This window comes from Oreochromis niloticus, linkage group LG8, assembly GCF_001858045.2.
Source record: "Oreochromis niloticus isolate F11D_XX linkage group LG8, O_niloticus_UMD_NMBU, whole genome shotgun sequence".
NCBI lineage: Eukaryota > Metazoa > Chordata > Actinopteri > Cichliformes > Cichlidae > Oreochromis > Oreochromis niloticus.
Genome location: NC_031973.2, coordinates 3,090,495 through 3,110,904, shown reverse-complemented (window position 1 = coordinate 3,110,904; position 20,410 = coordinate 3,090,495).

Below are 20,410 nucleotides of genomic sequence, written 5' to 3'. Positions count from 1 at the left end.
AAGGCAGCCCCCTGCACTCACTGCCTTTCTGGTTACACCTACCGTATCTGCCCTCACCCGTCGCTAGGACAGATACGGATCGGATATTCGGGATCCCGGTTCGATGTATACTTACCTTCAAAAATTTCATCCTCAGAAACCTATACCAAACCACTCCAAATGCTCTGAAACGTGCTCCTAAACACTTTCTGGGAGATGCATTTGGCCCTTGACACTTTGTCAAATTCTCAGCCCATTCATTTCAATGGGGATACTTCACCGCCACATATCTCCGGAACGGAAGGTCGTAGAGACTTGAAACCAAATTCCGCCTGCCATAATTCGACCCTTCTGAGCGTCCCTGAGGTGTTGCATCTCTCTACGACCTTCCGTTCCCGAGATACAGACCACCGGAAGTCAAAAAGTGGCGTATCTCCCGACCGGAAGCTCCTACCGCAAATCTGACACACCAGCAGAAAGCCAGACCCGTTAGACCGGGGGTAGAGCACGGTCCATGTCTCTACCACCTTCCTATCAAAAGTTATGAAGCTTCAAAGTTTACGAGACAGGTGTCTCAACCCCCCGAAAACCCTTATACCTAACCCCTAACCCCCCCTAACCCTAACCCTAACCCCCCTACCCTACCCCTAACCCTACCCTAAACAAGTGCCAACCCTGACCATAACACTAGGGGAAACAAGTGTCAAACCCTGACCATAACACTAGGGGAAACAAGTGCCAAACCCTAACCATAACACTAGGGGAAACAAGTGGGAAAACCTAAGAAAACATCACCAAACACTAGGGGAAACAAGTGGAAGTCACTTCCTTTGACTTGACAAAACATGTCAGAAAAGTTAGCAAAAATGCTAATGCTAAGCTAGCCCAATGCTAAGCTAGCACCACAGGAAACAGTAGGGAGTCAAGTGGGAAACACTAGGGGAAACAAGTGCCAAACCCTGACCATAACACTAGGGGAAACAAGTGTCAAACCCTGACCATAACACTAGGGGAAACAAGTGCCAAACCCTAACCATAACACTAGGGGAAACAAGTGGGAAAACCTAAGAAAACATCACCAAACACTAGGGGAAACAAGTGGAAGTCACTTCCTTTGACTTGACAAAACATGTCAGAAAAGTTAGCAAAAATGCTAATGCTAAGCTAGCAACAGCAAAGCATCATGGGAACCAGGAAGTAGGCTCCCTTCCCTAATTTGCATATATTTCCCATCATGCCTCTCAAAAACCTACAACACAACACCGTGATAGTGAAGGGCATGTCCAATGGTGACCTCTGCTGGCAGCCAGCAGCCAGTCATACCCTGACTGACCACCAGGGTTGGCTTTTCCCATGTGGGACAAAGCAAGAAAGGCAGCCCCCTGCACTCACTGCCTTTCTGGTTACACCTACCGTATCTGCCCTCACCCGTCGCTAGGACAGATACGGATCGGATATTCGGGATCCCGGTTCGATTACGCATCCGTCGATAGGTCATATGACCCCCTTCGGTCACATGACCAAAAATGGTCGGTCACATGTCATGACCCCCAACCCTGCCATGTCGGGTGTCTAACGACGCGGCAGGCCCTGCTGAGTACAGGGGTGGTGCTATCAGCCCGGTCGGACACTCCTATCTGCCACTTTGACCTTTTGGTCTGGTCAATTTTGGACCGATTTGCCACAACTCCGCAACCGTTGCTGCTATCGACATGGGGTCTTCACCAGCGAGTCCGGAGGACCCCAAAACCCCCCCCTAGACACCACTTCCATCCCTCTACGACACTTACTTTTCGAGTTATTTCCATTTGGTCTGGTCAACTACTGGCTATTACCCCCTAACCTAACCCTAACCCCTAACCCTAACCCCCCCCCCCCCCCCCCCCCCCCTAACCCCTAACCCTAACCCTACCCTAACCCTAACCCCTAACCCTAACCCTCACTTCCTTTGACTTGACAAAACATGTCAGAAAAGTTAGCAAAAATGCTAATGCTAAGCTAGCCCAATGCTAAGCTAGCACCACAGGAAACAGTAGGGAGTCAAGTGGGAAACACTAGGGGAAACAAGTGCCAAACCCTGACCATAACACTAGGGGAAACAAGTGTCAAACCCTGACCATAACACTAGGGGAAACAAGTGCCAAACCCTAACCATAACACTAGGGAAACAAGTGGGAAACCTAAGAAAACATCACCAAACACTAGGGGAAACAAGTGGAAGTCACTTCCTTTGACTTGACAAAACATGTCAGAAAAGTTAGCAAAAATGCTAATGCTAAGCTAGCCCAATGCTAAGCTAGCAACAGCAAAGCATCATGGGAACCAGGAAGTAGGCTCCCTTCCCTAATTTGCATATATTTCCCATCATGCCTCTCAAAAACCTACAACACAACACCGTGATAGTGAAGGGCATGTCCAATGGTGACCTCTGCTGGCAGCCAGCAGCCAGTCATACCCTGACTGACCACCAGGGTTGGCTTTTCCCATTTGGGACAAAGCAAGAAAGGCAGCCCCCTGCACTCACTGCCTTTCTGGTTACACCTACCGTATCTGCCCTCACCCGTCGCTAGGACAGATACGGATCGGATATTCGGGATCCCGGTTCGATGTATACTTACCTTCAAAAATTTCATCCTCAGAAACCTATACCAAACCACTCCAAATGCTCTGAAACGTGCTCCTAAACACTTTCTGGGAGATGCATTTGGCCCTTGACACTTTGTCAATTCTCAGCCCATTCATTTCAATGGGATACTTCACCGCCACATATCTCCGGAACGGAAGGTCGTAGAGACTTGAAACCAAATTCCGCCTGCCATAATTCGACCCTTCTGAGCGTCCCTGAGGTGGTTGCATCTCTCTACGACCTTCCGTTCCCGAGATACAGACCACCGGAAGTCAAAAAGTGGGCGTATCTCCCGACCGGAAGCTCCTACCGCAAATCTGACACCACCAGCAGAAAGCCAGACCCGTTAGACCGGGGGGTAGAGCACGGTCCCATGTCTCTACCACCTTCCTATCAAAAGTTATGAAGCTTCAAAGTTTACGAGACAGGTGTCTCAACCCCCCGAAAACCCTTATACCTAACCCCTAACCCCCCCTAACCCTAACCCTAACCCCCCTACCCTACCCCCTAACCCTACCCTAAACAAGTGCCAAACCCTGACCATAACACTAGGGGAAACAAGTGTCAAACCCTGACCATAACACTAGGGGAAACAAGTGCCAAACCCTAACCATAACACTAGGGGAAACAAGTGGGAAAACCTAAGAAAACATCACCAAACACTAGGGAAACAAGTGGAAGTCACTTCCTTTGACTTGACAAAACATGTCAGAAAAGTTAGCAAAAATGCTAATGCTAAGCTAGCCCAATGCTAAGCTAGCACCACAGGAAACAGTAGGGAGTCAAGTGGGAAACACTAGGGGAAACAAGTGCCAAACCCTGACCATAACACTAGGGGAAACAAGTGTCAAACCCTGACCATAACACTAGGGGAAACAAGTGCCAAACCCTAACCATAACACTAGGGGAAACAAGTGGGAAAACCTAAGAAAACATCACCAAACACTAGGGGAAACAAGTGGAAGTCACTTCCTTTGACTTGACAAAACATGTCAGAAAAGTTAGCAAAAATGCTAATGCTAAGCTAGCAACAGCAAAGCATCATGGGAACCAGGAAGTAGGCTCCCTTCCCTAATTTGCATATATTTCCCATCATGCCTCTCAAAAACCTACAACACAACACCGTGATAGTGAAGGGCATGTCCAATGGTGACCTCTGCTGGCAGCCAGCAGCCAGTCATACCCTGACTGACCACCAGGGTTGGCTTTTCCCATGTGGGACAAAGCAAGAAAGGCAGCCCCCTGCACTCACTGCCTTTCTGGTTACACCTACCGTATCTGCCCTCACCCGTCGCTAGGACAGATACGGATCGGATATTCGGGATCCCGGTTCGATTACGCATCCGTCGATAGGTCATATGACCCCCTTCGGTCACATGACCAAAAATGGTCGGTCACATGTCATGACCCCCAACCCTGCCATGTCGGGTGTCTAACGACGCGGCAGGCCCTGCTGAGTACAGGGGTGGTGCTATCAGCCCGGTCGGACACTCCTATCTGCCACTTTGACCTTTTGGTCTGGTCAATTTTGGACCGATTTGCCACAACTCCGCAACCGTTGCTGCTATCGACATGGGGTCTTCACCAGCGAGTCCGGAGGACCCCAAAACCCCCCCCTAGACACCACTTCCATCCCTCTACGACACTTACTTTTCGAGTTATTTCCATTTGGTCTGGTCAACTACTGGCTATTACCCCCTAACCTAACCCTAACCCTAACCCTAACCCCCCCTAACCCTAACCCCCTAACCCTAACCCTAACCCCTAACCCCCTAACCCTAACCCTAACCCCTACCCTAACCCTAACCCTAACCCCTAACCCATGGACAGATTGGGAGAGGAAGAGATTTGAGAGGCGCTGGATTTATTGGTTGGATACGAGAGAACCGAATGGACTAAACACTAGATGGCGCTGAATTTGGATGGTTGATTATGATTGAGGGTTTCTAAGTTGATACGTAGGGATGAGTTAGGTGGGACTGAACTGGAGATGACCTTCGACCCCTAGCCCAGAACCCAGACCCTAACCTTAACCGTTTCCCACCCCTACGCCTAACCCCAACCCCAATCGAACCCCTAAATTTAATCTGACCCTATACCCCAACCCTAATTCTAAGCCCACCCCCTTAACTGACCCTAACCTTAACCCCGCCTCTACACTTGCCCTAACCCTAACCAACCCCCTCAATTGGCCCTAACCTTAACCCCACCCCCACAACTGGCCCTAACTTTAACCGTACCCCCTTACCCCATTTGCCCCTATCCCCCACTGTAATAACTGGGGGAGTTAGAAATTTCGAATTTTACAATAAATAATAATTAATTAATAATATGATATGGGTTGATACAAATGGGGAATGATGGGATAAAATTAATGGGGGAAGTACAAATTTACATGCTTAAAAAACTTAATTGGGAATTCACTAAAAACGTATTTACAAATTAAAAACATGGGTACAGGGTAAAGGTTTCATATTTTGATCATAAACACAATGGGCACATGGGGGTTGGGAATTTAAATTTAAAAACTTTAAAAATTTACAAATACAAAATTCATGTTGAAAATTCATTGAATCTAATTTGGGATTAAAATTCTATAATTAAAAACTTCCTTAAAAAATGGTACGGTAAAATAGGATAAATAAATATATTGGGGCCTATAATAATGTAGTACCGACAGGGTGATATCATAATCCATGGAAATGGTATTTTTGAGAATTAAAATGAAAGGGCAAAATACATAGAAAGGAAAATTGATTGGAAAAAGCGAATGGAATTTGGAACTGAACAGAGGGTATAAAAGGAGTGGCTACAGCGAGAGAGGGCATTTCGCCTTGAGACACTGACAGAGCAACATCTCTGACACATAGACAGTACAGCTTACAGTTTTCATTGTTTTTGTGCCATAGCCTGAAGAAGGCCCTTTTCAGGGCCGAAACGTCGCGGCGGCACACGTTAAAAATTACATTACTTTAATTTACATTTTCATTTGTTTTTCTTTGATTTTATTTTTCTATTAACGACAATAAATACCTAAATAAATAAATAAATACCTACATTAATAAATACACAACCAGGTTTCTTTATTACATATATAGCAAAGGCGACATTACACACAATTAAAAAATCATACAGCCAGATGGCTGGATTTGAGGATGATGGGTGGACAGTGGTCCGCCGTGGGAGACGCCAGCGTCGTCCCGGGCGGTCCAACTTTCAACAGCAACGGGTCACCTGGGGGATGGACCGTGCATTTCCTTCCGCCCTCGAGAGAGGGGGAGGAGTCAGTTTTTCATCCCTAATCGGCCTGTGCCTCCTCCGGGTTCTCGACTCCGTGGCTCTGGTCCTCCATCTAGATCCTATGCGGATGTGGTTCGCCAGGGAAGACCTGGGGCGAACCGAGAAGGACTGCTTCCTTTTACCAGAGACCCAGATCAAACTGGGGACACCAGTGGCGTCAGCAACCAAGACAAGTGCAGCAGCGGGAACCAATTGATCAGGACAAGCTGCAATTGGTCCGCAAGCTGCACACAGTGATCAGGTTGGTGCATCACCTCCGCAATGTGACCCCCAAGGAGGGGAAGGAGGATCCGCGGATGATTGTACGAATGGTGGAGAACTTGGCCTCCATGATAAAACCAGCGGCACCAACACCTGACACGTTGGACTTGATTATGGGCAATGCCAAGAACTGGGGATACACGACCCTCGTGATTCTGCAGGACCACTACTCCCAACAGATTGAGGTGTTGAAGGAGGAGTTGGCCCATGAGCTGGGCCCAGCTTGGAGAGAGTCTTTCCAGCTGGCAGTGAGAAGGGCTCGCAGAGACTTGCCCCGCATCACACAGGAAGTGCTGGACCACGCAGAGGCCCTGGTGACGGCATGCGTGGCCACAGCAAGAGAAATAGCGCCTCAGCCGGCTGGCGTACAGGCAACAGGAGAGAGGGAGACCGGCTCTGTGCCAGAGCGGGTACAGCCAGTTCCGAGAACAGTTGAGATGGCTCAACAAACAGAGCTGCAGCCCCACCAGCAGCGGGTGACAGTACAAGTCCTCAGACCTGCGGTTATGATACAGGAGAAGGGGACAATGACGGAGCAGAGATCCGACTGGACACCAGATCCAAGCCAGGGGCCTGCACAAGGGGTCCAGCTGACCCAGCAGGACGCTCTGGTGGTGGAGAGGGCCCAACCGGCTTCTCCACTACAACAGAGACTGCCGCGGACGAGGGGTATTAGACAGGGATGTGTCATACCTGAGTCCAATTTTTTGTTGGAACTGGAGGAGATGGATTCCTCGCAGGATGGGGATCCGGTGCAGGTGATACGGGAAAGTCCACAGAATTCCCTGTTGGAGGAGAGAGAGGACGAAGTAAGGCAGGATAGAACACCTACGTTAGTTCCAACTTCCCAGAGAGTGAGGGAGGATACAGCTGCTCCTGATGACACCCGAGATGATGCAGGGATTAGCCTAGAACTGAATAGTTCAGCAGAGCGGCAGAATCGGGCCTCAAGCCCGAGGCAGTATTTTGGTGTAAAGAGACACATCCATACGGAGAGAAAAATGATTGACTGGGGGCTGTGCATCCGGAAAAAGTGGGTGATCCTGGGGGACTCCAATCTGGCAAGGTTCCGAGCCACTCGCTGTCGGACCTGCAGATTGATAGCTTCCCTGGGGCCAATTTCCGACATGCGCAAGCACTTTTGAGGAAAGCCACCGTTCATTCCAACGTAGAGAAGGTGGTCCTGGCATTCGGATTGAATAATAGAAATCAGAGTGCGAAGGAAACGGCCATCAAGCAGATGGTTGGGGCCGTTAGGGCAGCGAAGAACCGCTTCCCGTTCTCCGAAATCTGGGTTCCTCTCATCAATTTTTCATCTGGTTTGAGTGGGGAGGAGATCCAGACACTGAGGACCATGAACGGTCACATTTCCAGGAACCTGCCCTTTATCCCCAAATTGAGGGAGGAGGATTTTGGAACGGAGAATGATGAGGTCCACTGGACCAGGACCACAGCGAGAGCAATGTTCAGGCATTGGGTCTCGTTTTTAAACTTGAGATCCCCTTAAGCCTGTCTCAGGGGGGGCAGAGGGGGCTCCGGCCCCTTGTGTCACAAAATGTGGTGAATCTGGCCAGAAATTTTACCCTTACGAGGGCACAATTTGATTTGTTGAACAGGGGATTGTCCTTTGTTCCATGATTGGCCTACATAGACATCAAAAAACAACACTTAAATTGGACATTCAAAATTACCATAGACGAATAAAATTGGCCGCATATTTCAAGGACTCACGGAAGACCAAAAAACCACCATTTGTGGGAACGTCTAATTGGGAACCACCACTTGCAAAATTGCCACCTGAGGTTGGCTCATTGGTGACGGAGGATAATAACATCATGGATTCGGGCTTCCGGGTCATTAAAAAGCTCCCAACTTATCAGTGGCGGAGGTGAAAGCCTTGAGGGAATTGGCAGGTAATAAGACCATTGTCATTAAACCAGCTGATAAGGGGAGCGCGGTGGTAATCATGTCAAGGGATCAATATATTTCGGAGGTTAGAAGACAGTTGTCTGACACCGTTTATTATAAACAGTTGAAGGAGCCAATTTACTTAAAAACCATACCAATGGTGAGTAGGATTCTGGATGACCTCGTTAACAAAAGGGTCATAAATAAAAAACAGAGGTCCTATTTGAAAGGAGAGGGGCAACCGCGGCCCAGAAGGTTTTATATTTTGCCTAAGATTCACAAAGAACCTGAGACATGGCCGGTTCCCCATGAAATCCCACCAGGCAGACCCATTGTCTCAGACTGCGGTAGCGAGACATACCAGACAGCTGAATTTATTGATTTTATTTGAATCCGTTGTCAGTCAGGCATCCGTCCTATGTAAAGGATAGTTATGATTTCATTGATTTGGTTAAGTCCTTGACAATCCCAGCTGGCGCTTTTCTTTTTTCGATAGACATTGATAGTCTGTACACTAATATAGACATTGCAGCGGGGTTGCAGGCGGTCAGAGAGATCTTTCAGAAGTATCCTGACGAAAGTAGACCGGATAAGGAGATTTTAGAGTTGCTCGATATTAATCTTAGACGCAACGATTTTGAGTTTAATGGGGATTTTTTTCTGCAAATCAAGGGGACGGCAATGGGGAAGCGGTTCGCCCCCGCTTACGCCAACATATTTATGGCTAAGTGGGAGGAGGAGGCCTTGGAGAAGTGCCCAAAGAAGCCTCTCCACTACTTACGCTACCTCGATGACATATGGGGGTTTGGACCTATTCGAAAAGCGAATTTGAGGACTTCATTAAAAACTTGAATGCCCATGATTGGTCAATACAATGCAAATATGAATTGGATGATAGAAAATTGATTTTTTGGACACTACGTTGTATAAGGGACCAAATTTTGAATTGGATAATAAATTAGATATAAAAGTATTTTTCAAAAAGACAGATACGCATGCATTATTGTACAAAACGAGTTTCCACCCCGGCATACGTATGGAGGTATCGTCAAAGCACAGCTACTCCGGTTTCACAGAATCTGTACGAGACAGGAGGATTTTTGGGAAGCAGTAAAGGAGTTGTTTGTCGCCTTGAGACAGAGAGGATACTCTCGGCAATTTTTGAGACAGTGCCTTAGATCCTATTTGGACCGGAAGGAGGCACCGGAAGGGGAGCGAATCCCACTCATAACTACGTATTCTTTGTTTAATATTCGGATACACAAAAAGCTGAAGGATAATTTGATTCTTTATTGGGGAACACAGGAGTGTTACCAAACAGAACAGTAATTTCTGCATACAGGAGGAATAAAAACTTACGAGACTACTTGGTGAGAGCGAGGCTGCCAAGTCAGCAATTTTTAAAGCCAACAGTATTGTTTGGCACCTTTTGCACTTTGAACTTGGTCAAAAACAGACTAAAGAAGACAATTTTTCCTGTGCGTCAACGCTTCACGCCGCAGTCCACAAATTGTGTATATATCATTTTCTGTGAGAAATGTGGCATGCAATATGTGGGAGAAACCAAGAACTCCATTGCGGTTCGGATGACGCAACATCGATATAATATCAAAAACCAAAAGGAGGGGCATACTCCACTAGTACAACATTTGTAAAGCATAGCTATAAGTGTCTGAGAGTTGCTGGTCTTCAACGGAATGCCCTATGGACAGATTGGGAGAGGAAGAGATTTGAGAGGCGCTGGATTTATTGGTTGGATACGAGAGAACCGAATGGACTAAACACTAGATGGCGCTGAATTTGGATGGTTGATTATGATTGAGGGTTTCTAAGTTGATACGTAGGGATGAGTTAGGTGGGACTGAACTGGAGATGACCTTCGACCCCTAGCCCAGAACCCAGACCCTAACCTTAACCGTTTCCCACCCCTACGCCTAACCCCAACCCCAATCGAACCCCTAAATTTAATCTGACCCTATACCCCAACCCTAATTCTAAGCCCACCCCCTTAACTGACCCTAACCTTAACCCCGCCTCTACACTTGCCCTAACCCTAACCAACCCCCTCAATTGGCCCTAACCTTAACCCCACCCCCACAACTGGCCCTAACTTTAACCGTACCCCCCTTACCCCATTTGCCCCTATCCCCCACTGTAATAACTGGGGGAGTTAGAAATTTCGAATTTTACAATAAATAATAATTAATTAATAATATGATATGGGTTGATACAAATGGGAATGATGGGATAAAATTAATGGGGAAGTACAAATTTACATGCTTAAAAAACTTAATTGGGAATTCACTAAAAACGTATTTACAAATTAAAAACATGGGTACAGGGTAAAGGTTTCATATTTTGATCATAAACACAATGGGCACATGGGGGTTGGGAATTTAAATTTAAAAACTTTAAAAATTTACAAATACAAAATTCATGTTGAAAATTCATTGAATCTAATTTGGGATTAAAATTCTATAATTAAAAACTTCCTTAAAAAATGGTACGGTAAAATAGGATAAATAAATATATTGGGGCCTATAATAATGTAGTACCGACAGGGTGATATCATAATCCATGGAAATGGTATTTTGAGAATTAAAATGAAAGGGCAAATACATAGAAAGGAAAATTGATTGGAAAAAGCGAATGGAATTTGGAACTGAACAGAGGGTATAAAAGGAGTGGCTACAGCGAGAGAGGGCATTTCGCCTTGAGACACTGACAGAGCAACATCTCTGACACATAGACAGTACAGCTTACAGTTTTCATTGTTTTGTGCCATAGCCTGAAGAAGGCCCTTTTCAGGGCCGAAACGTCGCGGCGGCACACGTTAAAAATTACATTACTTTAATTTACATTTTCATTTGTTTTTCTTTGATTTTATTTTTCTATTAACGACAATAAATACCTAAATAAATAAATAAATACCTACATTAATAAATACACAACCAGGTTTTCTTTATTACATATATAGCAAAGGCGACATTACACACAATTAAAAAATCATACAGCCAGATGGCTGGATTTGAGGATGATGGGTGGACAGTGGTCCGCCGTGGGAGACGCCAGCGTCGTCCCGGGCGGTCCAACTTTCAACAGCAACGGGTCACCTGGGGGATGGACCGTGCATTTCCTTCCGCCCTCGAGAGAGGGGGAGGAGTCAGTTTTTCATCCCTAATCGGCCTGTGCCTCCTCCGGGTTCTCGACTCCGTGGCTCTGGTCCTCCATCTAGATCCTATGCGGATGTGGTTCGCCAGGGAAGACCTGGGGGCGAACCGAGAAGGACTGCTTCCTTTTACCAGAGACCCAGATCAAACTGGGGACACCAGTGGCGTCAGCAACCAAGACAAGTGCAGCAGCGGGAACCAATTGATCAGGACAAGCTGCAATTGGTCCGCAAGCTGCACACAGTGATCAGGTTGGTGCATCACCTCCGCAATGTGACCCCCAAGGAGGGGAAGGAGGATCCGCGGATGATTGTACGAATGGTGGAGAACTTGGCCTCCATGATAAAACCAGCGGCACCAACACCTGACACGTTGGACTTGATTATGGGCAATGCCAAGAACTGGGGATACACGACCCTCGTGATTCTGCAGGACCACTACTCCCAACAGATTGAGGTGTTGAAGGAGGAGTTGGCCCATGAGCTGGGCCCAGCTTGGAGAGAGTCTTTCCAGCTGGCAGTGAGAAGGGCTCGCAGAGACTTGCCCCGCATCACACAGGAAGTGCTGGACCACGCAGAGGCCCTGGTGACGGCATGCGTGGCCACAGCAAGAGAAATAGCGCCTCAGCCGGCTGGCGTACAGGCAACAGGAGAGAGGGAGACCGGCTCTGTGCCAGAGCGGGTACAGCCAGTTCCGAGAACAGTTGAGATGGCTCAACAAACAGAGCTGCAGCCCCACCAGCAGCGGGTGACAGTACAAGTCCTCAGACCTGCGGTTATGATACAGGAGAAGGGGACAATGACGGAGCAGAGATCCGACTGGACACCAGATCCAAGCCAGGGGCCTGCACAAGGGGTCCAGCTGACCCAGCAGGACGCTCTGGTGGTGGAGAGGGCCCAACCGGCTTCTCCACTACAACAGAGACTGCGCGGACGAGGGGTATTAGACAGGGATGTGTCATACCTGAGTCCAATTTTTTGTTGGAACTGGAGGAGATGGATTCCTCGCAGGATGGGGATCCGGTGCAGGTGATACGGGAAAGTCCACAGAATTCCCTGTTGGAGGAGAGAGAGGACGAAGTAAGGCAGGATAGAACACCTACGTTAGTTCCAACTTCCCAGAGAGTGAGGGAGGATACAGCTGCTCCTGATGACACCCGAGATGATGCAGGGATTAGCCTAGAACTGAATAGTTCAGCAGAGCGGCAGAATCGGGCCTCAAGCCCGAGGCAGTATTTGGTGTAAAGAGACACATCCATACGGAGAGAAAAATGATTGACTGGGGCTGTGCATCCGGAAAAAGTGGGTGATCCTGGGGGACTCCAATCTGGCAAGGTTTCCGAGCCACTCGCTGTCGGACCTGCAGATTGATAGCTTCCCTGGGGCCAATTTCCGACATGCGCAAGCACTTTTGAGGAAAGCCACCGTTCATTCCAACGTAGAGAAGGTGGTCCTGGCATTCGGATTGAATAATAGAAATCAGAGTGCGAAGGAAACGGCCATCAAGCAGATGGTTGGGGCCGTTAGGGCAGCGAAGAACCGCTTCCCGTTCTCCGAAATCTGGGTTCCTCTCATCAATTTTTCATCTGGTTTGAGTGGGGAGGAGATCCAGACACTGAGGACCATGAACGGTCACATTTCCAGGAACCTGCCCTTTATCCCAAATTGAGGGAGGAGGATTTGGAACGGAGAATGATGAGGTCCACTGGACCAGGACCACAGCGAGAGCAATGTTCAGGCATTGGGTCTCGTTTTTAAACTTGAGATCCCCTTAAGCCTGTCTCAGGGGGGGCAGAGGGGGCTCCGGCCCCTTGTGTCACAAAATGTGGTGAATCTGGCCAGAAATTTTACCCTTACGAGGGCACAATTTGATTTGTTGAACAGGGGATTGTCCTTTGTTCCCATGATTGGCCTACATAGACATCAAAAAACAACACTTAAATTGGACATTCAAAATTACCATAGACGAATAAAATTGGCCGCATATTTCAAGGACTCACGGAAGACCAAAAAACCACCATTTGTGGGAACGTCTAATTGGGAACCACCACTTGCAAAATTGCCACCTGAGGTTGGCTCATTGGTGACGGAGGATAATAACATCATGGATTCGGGCTTCCGGGTCATTAAAAAAGCTCCCAACTTATCAGTGGCGGAGGTGAAAGCCTTGAGGGAATTGGCAGGTAATAAGACCATTGTCATTAAACCAGCTGATAAGGGGAGCGCGGTGGTAATCATGTCAAGGGATCAATATATTTCGGAGGTTAGAAGACAGTTGTCTGACACCGTTTATTATAAACAGTTGAAGGAGCCAATTTACTTAAAAACCATACCAATGGTGAGTAGGATTCTGGATGACCTCGTTAACAAAAGGGTCATAAATAAAAAACAGAGGTCCTATTTGAAAGGAGAGGGGCAACCGCGGCCCAGAAGGTTTTATATTTTGCCTAAGATTCACAAAGAACCTGAGACATGGCCGGTTCCCCATGAAATCCCACCAGGCAGACCCATTGTCTCAGACTGCGGTAGCGAGACATACCAGACAGCTGAATTTATTGATTTTTATTTGAATCCGTTGTCAGTCAGGCATCCGTCCTATGTAAAGGATAGTTATGATTTCATTGATTTGGTTAAGTCCTTGACAATCCCAGCTGGCGCTTTTCTTTTTTCGATAGACATTGATAGTCTGTACACTAATATAGACATTGCAGCGGGGTTGCAGGCGGTCAGAGAGATCTTTCAGAAGTATCCTGACGAAAGTAGACCGGATAAGGAGATTTTAGAGTTGCTCGATATTAATCTTAGACGCAACGATTTTGAGTTTAATGGGGATTTTTTTCTGCAAATCAAGGGGACGGCAATGGGGAAGCGGTTCGCCCCCGCTTACGCCAACATATTTATGGCTAAGTGGGAGGAGGAGGCCTTGGAGAAGTGCCCAAAGAAGCCTCTCCACTACTTACGCTACCTCGATGACATATGGGGGGTTTGGACCTATTCGAAAAGCGAATTTGAGGACTTCATTAAAAACTTGAATGCCCATGATTGGTCAATACAATGCAAATATGAATTGGATGATAGAAAAATTGATTTTTTGGACACTACGTTGTATAAGGGACCAAATTTTGAATTGGATAATAAATTAGATATAAAAGTATTTTTCAAAAAGACAGATACGCATGCATTATTGTACAAAACGAGTTTCCACCCCCGGCATACGTATGGAGGTATCGTCAAAGCACAGCTACTCCGGTTTCACAGAATCTGTACGAGACAGGAGGATTTTTGGGAAGCAGTAAAGGAGTTGTTTGTCGCCTTGAGACAGAGAGGATACTCTCGGCAATTTTTGAGACAGTGCCTTAGATCCTATTTGGACCGGAAGGAGGCACCGGAAGGGGAGCGAATCCCACTCATAACTACGTATTCTTTGTTTAATATTCGGATACACAAAAAGCTGAAGGATAATTTTGATTCTTTATTGGGGAACACAGGAGTGTTACCAAACAGAACAGTAATTTCTGCATACAGGAGGAATAAAAACTTACGAGACTACTTGGTGAGAGCGAGGCTGCCAAGTCAGCAATTTTTAAAGCCAACAGTATTGTTTGGCACCTTTTGCACTTTGAACTTGGTCAAAAACAGACTAAAGAAGACAATTTTTCCTGTGCGTCAACGCTTCACGCCGCAGTCCACAAATTGTGTATATATCATTTCTGTGAGAAATGTGGCATGCAATATGTGGGAGAAACCAAGAACTCCATTGCGGTTCGGATGACGCAACATCGATATAATATCAAAAACCAAAAGGAGGGGCATACTCCACTAGTACAACATTTTGTAAAGCATAGCTATAAGTGTCTGAGAGTTGCTGGTCTTCAACGGAATGCCCTATGGACAGATTGGGAGAGGAAGAGATTTGAGAGGCGCTGGATTTATTGGTTGGATACGAGAGAACCGAATGGACTAAACACTAGATGGCGCTGAATTTGGATGGTTGATTATGATTGAGGGTTTCTAAGTTGATACGTAGGGATGAGTTAGGTGGGACTGAACTGGAGATGACCTTCGACCCCTAGCCAGAACCCAGACCCTAACCTTAACCGTTTCCCACCCTACGCCTAACCCCAACCCCAATCGAACCCCTAAATTTAATCTGACCCTATACCCCAACCCTAATTCTAAGCCCACCCCCTTAACTGACCCTAACCTTAACCCCGCCTCTACACTTGCCCTAACCCTAACCAACCCCCTCAATTGGCCCTAACCTTAACCCCACCCCCACAACTGGCCCTAACTTTAACCGTACCCCCTTACCCCATTTGCCCCTATCCCCCACTGTAATAACTGGGGGGAGTTAGAAATTTCGAATTTTACAATAAATAATAATTAATTAATAATATGATATGGGTTGATACAAATGGGGAATGATGGGATAAAATTAATGGGGGAAGTACAAATTTACATGCTTAAAAAACTTAATTGGGAATTCACTAAAAACGTATTTACAAATTAAAAACATGGGTACAGGGTAAAGGTTTCATATTTTGATCATAAACACAATGGGCACATGGGGGTTGGGAATTTAAATTTAAAAACTTTAAAAATTTACAAATACAAAATTCATGTTGAAAATTCATTGAATCTAATTTGGGATTAAAATTCTATAATTAAAAACTTCCTTAAAAAATGGTACGGTAAAATAGGATAAATAAATATATTGGGGCCTATAATAATGTAGTACCGACAGGGTGATATCATAATCCATGGAAATGGTATTTTTGAGAATTAAAATGAAAGGGCAAAATACATAGAAAGGAAAATTGATTGGAAAAAGCGAATGGAATTTGGAACTGAACAGAGGGTATAAAAGGAGTGGCTACAGCGAGAGAGGGCATTTCGCCTTGAGACACTGACAGAGCAACATCTCTGACACATAGACAGTACAGCTTACAGTTTTCATTGTTTTTGTGCCATAGCCTGAAGAAGGCCCTTTTCAGGGCCGAAACGTCGCGGCGGCACACGTTAAAAATTACATTACTTTAATTTACATTTTCATTTGTTTTTCTTTGATTTTATTTTTCTATTAACGACAATAAATACCTAAATAAATAAATAAATACCTACATTAATAAATACACAACCAGGTTTTCTTTATTACATATATAGCAAAGGCGACATTACACACAATTAAAAAATCATACAGCCAGATGGCTGGATTTGAGGATGATGGGTGGACAGTGGTCCGCCGTGGGAGACGCCAGCGTCGTCCCGGGCGGTCCAACTTTCAACAGCAACGGGTCACCTGGGGGATGGACCGTGCATTTCCTTCCGCCCTCGAGAGAGGGGGAGGAGTCAGTTTTTCATCCCTAATCGGCCTGTGCCTCCTCCGGGTTCTCGACTCCGTGGCTCTGGTCCTCCATCTAGATCCTATGCGGATGTGGTTCGCCAGGGAAGACCTGGGGGCGAACCGAGAAGGACTGCTTCCTTTTACCAGAGACCCAGATCAAACTGGGGACACCAGTGGCGTCAGCAACCAAGACAAGTGCAGCAGCGGGAACCAATTGATCAGGACAAGCTGCAATTGGTCCGCAAGCTGCACACAGTGATCAGGTTGGTGCATCACCTCCGCAATGTGACCCCCAAGGAGGGGAAGGAGGATCCGCGGATGATTGTACGAATGGTGGAGAACTTGGCCTCCATGATAAAACCAGCGGCACCAACACCTGACACGTTGGACTTGATTATGGGCAATGCCAAGAACTGGGGATACACGACCCTCGTGATTCTGCAGGACCACTACTCCCAACAGATTGAGGTGTTGAAGGAGGAGTTGGCCCATGAGCTGGGCCCAGCTTGGAGAGAGTCTTTCCAGCTGGCAGTGAGAAGGGCTCGCAGAGACTTGCCCCGCATCACACAGGAAGTGCTGGACCACGCAGAGGCCCTGGTGACGGCATGCGTGGCCACAGCAAGAGAAATAGCGCCTCAGCCGGCTGGCGTACAGGCAACAGGAGAGAGGGAGACCGGCTCTGTGCCAGAGCGGGTACAGCCAGTTCCGAGAACAGTTGAGATGGCTCAACAAACAGAGCTGCAGCCCCACCAGCAGCGGGTGACAGTACAAGTCCTCAGACCTGCGGTTATGATACAGGAGAAGGGGACAATGACGGAGCAGAGATCCGACTGGACACCAGATCCAAGCCAGGGGCCTGCACAAGGGGTCCAGCTGACCCAGCAGGACGCTCTGGTGGTGGAGAGGGCCCAACCGGCTTCTCCACTACAACAGAGACTGCCGCGGACGAGGGGTATTAGACAGGGATGTGTCATACCTGAGTCCAATTTTTTGTTGGAACTGGAGGAGATGGATTCCTCGCAGGATGGGGATCCGGTGCAGGTGATACGGGAAAGTCCACAGAATTCCCTGTTGGAGGAGAGAGAGGACGAAGTAAGGCAGGATAGAACACCTACGTTAGTTCCAACTTCCCAGAGAGTGAGGGAGGATACAGCTGCTCCTGATGACACCCGAGATGATGCAGGGATTAGCCTAGAACTGAATAGTTCAGCAGAGCGGCAGAATCGGGCCTCAAGCCCGAGGCAGTATTTTGGTGTAAAGAGACACATCCATACGGAGAGAAAAATGATTGACTGGGGGCTGTGCATCCGGAAAAAGTGGGTGATCCTGGGGACTCCAATCTGGCAAGGTTCCGAGCCACTCGCTGTCGGACCTGCAGATTGATAGCTTCCCTGGGGCCAATTTCCGACATGCGCAAGCACTTTTGAGGAAAGCCACCGTTCATTCCAACGTAGAGAAGGTGGTCCTGGCATTCGGATTGAATAATAGAAATCAGAGTGCGAAGGAAACGGCCATCAAGCAGATGGTTGGGGCCGTTAGGGCAGCGAAGAACCGCTTCCCGTTCTCCGAAATCTGGGTTCCTCTCATCAATTTTTCATCTGGTTTGAGTGGGGAGGAGATCCAGACACTGAGGACCATGAACGGTCACATTTCCAGGAACCTGCCCTTTATCCCCAATTGAGGGAGGAGGATTTTGGAACGGAGAATGATGAGGTCCACTGGACCAGGACCACAGCGAGAGCAATGTTCAGGCATTGGGTCTCGTTTTTAAACTTGAGATCCCCTTAAGCCTGTCTCAGGGGGGGCAGAGGGGGCTCCGGCCCCTTGTGTCACAAAATGTGGTGAATCTGGCCAGAAATTTTACCCTTACGAGGGCACAATTTGATTTGTTGAACAGGGGATTGTCCTTTGTTCCCATGATTGGCCTACATAGACATCAAAAAACAACACTTAAATTGGACATTCAAAATTACCATAGACGAATAAAATTGGCCGCATATTTCAAGGACTCACGGAAGACCAAAAAACCACCATTTGTGGGAACGTCTAATTGGGAACCACCACTTGCAAAATTGCCACCTGAGGTTGGCTCATTGGTGACGGAGGATAATAACATCATGGATTCGGGCTTCCGGGTCATTAAAAAAGCTCCCAACTTATCAGTGGCGGAGGTGAAAGCCTTGAGGGAATTGGCAGGTAATAAGACCATTGTCATTAAACCAGCTGATAAGGGGAGCGCGGTGGTAATCATGTCAAGGGATCAATATATTTCGGAGGTTAGAAGACAGTTGTCTGACACCGTTTATTATAAACAGTTGAAGGAGCCAATTTACTTAAAAACCATACCAATGGTGAGTAGGATTCTGGATGACCTCGTTAACAAAAGGGTCATAAATAAAAAACAGAGGTCCTATTTGAAAGGAGAGGGGCAACCGCGGCCCAGAAGGTTTTATATTTTGCCTAAGATTCACAAAGAACCTGAGACATGGCCGGTTCCCCATGAAATCCCACCAGGCAGACCCATTGTCTCAGACTGCGGTAGCGAGACATACCAGACAGCTGAATTTATTGATTTTTATTTGAATCCGTTGTCAGTCAGGCATCCGTCCTATGTAAAGGATAGTTATGATTTCATTGATTTGGTTAAGTCCTTGACAATCCCAGCTGGCGCTTTTCTTTTTCGATAGACATTGATAGTCTGTACACTAATATAGACATTGCAGCGGGGTTGCAGGCGGTCAGAGAGATCTTTCAGAAGTATCCTGACGAAAGTAGACCGGATAAGGAGATTTTAGAGTTGCTCGATATTAATCTTAGACGCAACGATTTTGAGTTTAATGGGGATTTTTTTCTGCAAATCAAGGGACGGCAATGGGGAAGCGGTTCGCCCCCGCTTACGCCAACATATTTATGGCTAAGTGGGAGGAGGAGGCCTTGGAGAAGTGCCCAAAGAAGCCTCTCCACTACTTACGCTACCTCGATGACATATGGGGGTTTGGACCTATTCGAAAAGCGAATTTGAGGACTTCATTAAAAACTTGAATGCCCATGATTGGTCAATACAATGCAAATATGAATTGGATGATAGAAAAATTGATTTTTTGGACACTACGTTGTATAAGGGACCAAATTTTGAATTGGATAATAAATTAGATATAAAAGTATTTTCAAAAAGACAGATACGCATGCATTATTGTACAAAACGAGTTTCCACCCCCGGCATACGTATGGAGGTATCGTCAAAGCACAGCTACTCCGGTTTCACAGAATCTGTACGAGACAGGAGGATTTTGGGAAGCAGTAAAGGAGTTGTTTGTCGCCTTGAGACAGAGAGGATACTCTCGGCAATTTTTGAGACAGTGCCTTAGATCCTATTTGGACCGGAAGGAGGCACCGGAAGGGGAGCGAATCCCACTCATAACTACGTATTCTTTGTTTAATATTCGGATACACAAAAAGCTGAAGGATAATTTTGATTCTTTATTGGGGAACACAGGAGTGTTACCAAACAGAACAGTAATTTCTGCATACAGGAGGAATAAAAACTTACGAGACTACTTGGTGAGAGCGAGGCTGCCAAGTCAGCAATTTTTAAAGCCAACAGTATTGTTTGGCACCTTTTGCACTTTGAACTTGGTCAAAAACAGACTAAAGAAGACAATTTTCCTGTGCGTCAACGCTTCACGCCGCAGTCCACAAATTGTGTATATATCATTTTCTGTGAGAAATGTGGCATGCAATATGTGGGAGAAACCAAGAACTCCATTGCGGTTCGGATGACGCAACATCGATATAATATCAAAAACCAAAAGGAGGGGCATAC